Genomic DNA, 4,906 nt, shown 5'->3' on the forward strand with positions numbered 1-4,906 from the left:
CATAATCAAAATGTAGTCACCATCTTTGAAAGACTGAGACAGTCTGGATTGAAACTGCTGCCCGATAACTTGAGTACTTTGTACACGTCATCGCCAAAGACGGAGTTAAACCTAACGCGAAAAAACTTGAGGCTGTCACGAATTTCAGGAGGCCCTGCAATGCTACAGAAGTAAAAACCCTTTTGGGACCTGCTCGTTATTATCGGAAGTTCATTAGGGATTTTTAAGCAACGCCAAACCGCTAACGGAATTAACGAAAAGCAAAGTGAATTTTGATTCGAAAAAAAGAATTATATTATTTATCCGTCTTAAAATATCACCATTACAAGAAAGACTTCACCTTGACTAAAGATGCAGAAACAACTGACGGAACTTTAAGTGAAAGTGAACATGACTTATCCGTGGAACCAAGCAGTCCTGCAGGTTGACACTTTAGCATTAAACAACTAGTTATGAATGCGGTTGATGAATTAATATCTTACTTTACGAAAGTGATACAGTCCTAAAACTGAACGCCACAATTATCACCACAAAATTTCATTCTTTTACCGCTCTTCGACGAGATTAAGTGGCTAACCCTCCTCGACGAAATGAGTCAAAAGTGCAAAAACCGAAATTTAGTGAGAGCACGTTTCCATGCAATAGATTCTCTCATAATTAATTCGCGAATATCACGGTATCATGGGTGCATACCAAAAGCAGAAGCAATAATACTCGACGCGCTTTTGGAACAAAATGGAAAGATAAATTTTGATATTTTTGGCCAGCTATCCATCTCACAACGACATCACCAATATATCATATTATTGCAGAATCAGTTGAAAAAATACCTCCTGTTTATACCTATAAAAGACAATACATCTAAGTCAATTATTATAGAACTTCTCGAACATTATATTTAAACCTTCTCTTCGCCAAAACACATACTTACTGACCAGGGTAGTAATTTTATCTCGGAACTAATACTAAATTTTTGAAACTTCTTTAAAATCAATCAGTAGTTTAGAAACAGTATATGATGTAGTAAAAGATCTTATTAAAATGGCAATGGAAGAAAATCACAACCATTAAGACAAAAATTAAAAATGTATAGTAATGGAGTACAATACGTCAGTGCATGAGAGTACAGGATTTATATCGTTCAAATTAACGTTTAACCACCAGTTTAAAACACTCAGACTAGCCTCACTATGGAGAGAGCGCCATGAGAAGTACATCAGTAAAGCGAAACGAAAAAAATGAGAAACAAAAGCAAAACCTCAAGGAGATTCAAGATAAACATATAGTTCCCCTCAAACCATATTCTATATCAAATATATGGTTCTAAACTTTAATAATCGCAAAATATCAAAGTCAGATGCAGACTGGCTAGGCCCTGTCACAATAGTGGAAATTAGAAACACGTACATTATACCATACTTTTAAACAATGAACAAGTACAGGTTCACGCCAATCAATTGAAATAATTTTACCACTGATATTGTTAAAAATATGACAAATATTTCTCAAATCAATATTAGTTAAACTATGCAAGATCGGCCTTTGCCCCACTACCACCCTTCAACTAGCCCTTAATCGAGTGTTTGTTTCTACGGAGCAGCAACCCCCAGAATCTAATGATTAATTCATATTGTGGATTAAGTGATTAGTTTAGGTGAGAAATGATAAGTTATGGTTAAATGATAAATAAATTATACTGTGAAACTCCACATTATCACAATTTGCCATTAATTTAGTTTTATGAACCTTGAATCCTTATCTAGAGGAATCAAAACAGAGCACGTGGTAGATAAGTGGATTTAGTTCGCTGGTGCTTGCTCTCGTTACCTTACCAATACCTGATCATTCTGTCTCTCTCAGTGCGTGTTATTTCCCTATCTTAAATGATCTGTTGCATTTTGGCTTAAATTTTAAAGTCTTATAAATAGCTTGGTGGAAAATCTTTTCACCGTCTTTCTTCTACTAATTCTTGTTTTTAAAGATATTGTTTAAACTCCTGGTTTAAAAATCGTTTTCTTTAATCAATTTATATACTATTTAAATAAAATTTATTCTGTGTAAAAGTAAGATGAAATAGAATCAACGTGACCAAACATTTGGAGTAAAGTTGAGTTGCTGTGCCTTGCTCTATATCCGAACCCATCAGATCTTGAAAAGTAAGCTACAAACTAATGAAATTAAAAATAATCCGCTGTCCATAGCTGCTCATGCGATTTTCTTTTCATTTCCAATTTAACTGTTTTGAAAAGAATCAAAAATTTGTTAAGCACTGCACATTCTTATTAGTCACCGCGAAAACCCCCATATAATAAATTTTAAAATCAATCGAAAATTTATTTAGCGTACTCGTCCACCATATTGGCCATCTTTTACGATTTGGTCCCACATAACAGCGTAAACTATCAACACACCAGCATAGTTTGCTAACTCTGCGTTTGATCTGTCATAGACACCGGATTAAATCTGTACTTCTTGCGAGTAGCACCTCTGAGCACTGTAAAAATACCCCGAACATAAAAATCAAATGCAGCGAGACACGAAAACAGTAGCGATAAGCAACGAGGCACGTGTCAGTTATTATAGATGTCATTGTCAGTTCGCTCCTATAATTTCATGGCTAATAAAGATCAGTTGTCAGTTCGCAGTCACGCAGTTTAAAACTGAGTTATAACTATGTGTCACTGCAATTGTTTAAGTGCGGTTTACTTGAATTTATACACTGAACTATCATTGTACTTTTTTAGGGGTGGTAGATAACAATAACAACGTTGATAAAGTTGGTTGTGCGCAGGAGGGTTAAGGAAATTATACTTGTTCAAACAATGCAAAATTACTTGAGAAGCAGTTGGGAATTTGTCACTTGCTAAGGTGGGTTGTAGAAAGCAGAGGAAAAGGATTCTAAATTGATATAAGACGAAGGTAACTGAAGATTCTGAGATATCCAAAAGTAAAACAGTGGGAGAGATCTTTAGCCAAATAGTAGCTGGAAAAAACAACTAATTGCTCTGAGTGAGGTACTTGACAAAAGAAATGTAATACCCGCTAAACTTACCTCCCTTCGATAGCCAGGCAATGACCCCAGAACCGATTTCGCGTTGCTTTAGGGCCGTGCTTCGGTGTCCTGCAATTTGTACTAACTTGTCCTTCATCGCCCTCTACTGCCCAACCAAGATGTGTGCGTAAAGGGCTCGTCGGCTTGTCATATCTTGGTTAGGCTTGATCAGCCACCGCAGCCGTTTTTCAGGTTTCCTTATCAGGGCCACACCTCCATCGGGTTATGGTCCAGCTAAGACAATCGCAGATCTCTGCCGTGAGGCTGTAGCACTGGTAGCTGTATTATTTTCCAACCTTCTTTTTTTCTTTACACGAAAAAACACCCATACCACCTTCAGGTGTTCTGTATGGAGCAGTATTATAGCCAACTTCTTCTTCATCTTTGCATATGCTTTCAGATTGTATTGCACGTTATTTCTCACATTGACTGCCTGCTTGATAGCTGCGAACAGTTTACGCCTACCCTCAGGGGCGACTCTAACCTCAAGGAGCACATCTTCACTCCGCGTTTGCCTTAAACTTGAGGTAGGATTAAATTTCCTATACTCTCTCTTCGGAGTGGATAGCGCTACCGCAGCGGTGCAGATTCTTTACCTCTTTGGTTTCAGTGTAGTAGTGTTTGGCTTAGGAAGACTAATGGTGGGCTCCCTAACTCTGTTTCCATGATGGGACGCGGTAGTTTCCATAGCATATTGGTCCGTCTGAAATCCTTTTCTGGCCACCAAGCCTTCCCAGTGGGCACAAAATTTGGCGACGTTTTTACGACATCGTTACGACACATTTACGACATCTTTACGACATCCAATGTCCATGTCGTTTCGGTGTCCTTGCGATATCGTAAAGACATCGTCAGATCGTACGACTTATTTACGATATCGTAAAGACACCTTAACGACATGGACATAGGATGTCGTAAAGTTGTCGCAAAGATTTCGTGACGATGTCGTAAAGACGTCGCCAAACTTGGTGCCCACTGGGCTTCTTCTTTCCTTACATCTTTCACTACTTTCGCCTTTACCATAAAAAACCTACCATAAAAAATATTTTTGTAGTGTGTACAAAATACTTAAATTCATTCGAATTGTTTATCAATTATTTAAGTTAATCAATAATAGCGAATTTTCAAGCAATATATAATTGAAGGGACACACTGCATATGAGCGGAAGTGCCAAAACACGAATTTTACAGGAGAACTAAAAAACTGTCCAACTTTCACGCAAATAATTTTAAACAAATGAAATGCAAAAAACTTTTGGAGGTACTGTCAGGCTCGCAAAAATAGAACTTTAAAAAACATAACCATGTTCGAGAAAACCCTGGTCAAAAATCGAAAAGCACCATGAACATTCAATTTTGACACATAAGAAGTTGCGTAGCTGTTCAATTGTTTAATTTAAGAGAAGAACAAGAAAGGAATTTTGAGTTATTGCTTAGCTCTATTGAATCACAAAAAGAACGCTTTGAAAAAGATAACCATGTGCCACAAAACCCTGGTCGAAGATCACAGCGCTCCAGAAAGCTTTAATTTTGACACATAAAATGTTCCGTAATTGTTTAATTTTTTGATTTAAGAGTAACACACAAAAATACTTTCGAGCTATTGGTAGCTCTATTGAATTGCAAAAGGAGTGCTTGAAAAAATACAGGCATGTGCGAGAAAGACCTGGTCAAAGATCAGTGGGCATCAGAAAGCTTCAATTTTGACACATAGAGCATCGTGGCACTTACGCCCGTATGCGCTCACTTTTTCCCTAGGCCTACTTTCGGGTCTAACTAAACCAAAATCTTCTATAGGGACATGAGGTAAGGAGAAAAAAGTAGTTTAAGCCAATAAACTGATTTTCAAAAAAT

At 37.3% G+C, this 4,906-nt stretch overlaps 1 protein-coding gene across 4 annotated transcripts in view; it reads left to right on the plus strand.

Moving 5' to 3' along the window:
• The first annotated feature begins 2,030 nt into the window (after positions 1-2,030).
• The window catches only part of LOC117173409, a 6,021-nt gene continuing 3,145 nt past the window's right edge, over positions 2,031-4,906 (plus strand). Inside the window, exon 1 of one of the 4 annotated variants that reach the window (XM_033361978.1) lies at positions 2,031-2,156. The gene's annotated coding sequence lies outside the window, so the exon portion shown is untranslated. Of the gene's footprint in view, positions 2,157-2,659; positions 3,015-4,906 lie in introns of those variants that run through there. The other 3 variants (XM_033361963.1, XM_033361972.1, XM_033361986.1) reach the window with 3 other exon arrangements.

This window comes from Belonocnema kinseyi, chromosome 1, assembly GCF_010883055.1.
Source record: "Belonocnema kinseyi isolate 2016_QV_RU_SX_M_011 chromosome 1, B_treatae_v1, whole genome shotgun sequence".
NCBI lineage: Eukaryota > Metazoa > Arthropoda > Insecta > Hymenoptera > Cynipidae > Belonocnema > Belonocnema kinseyi.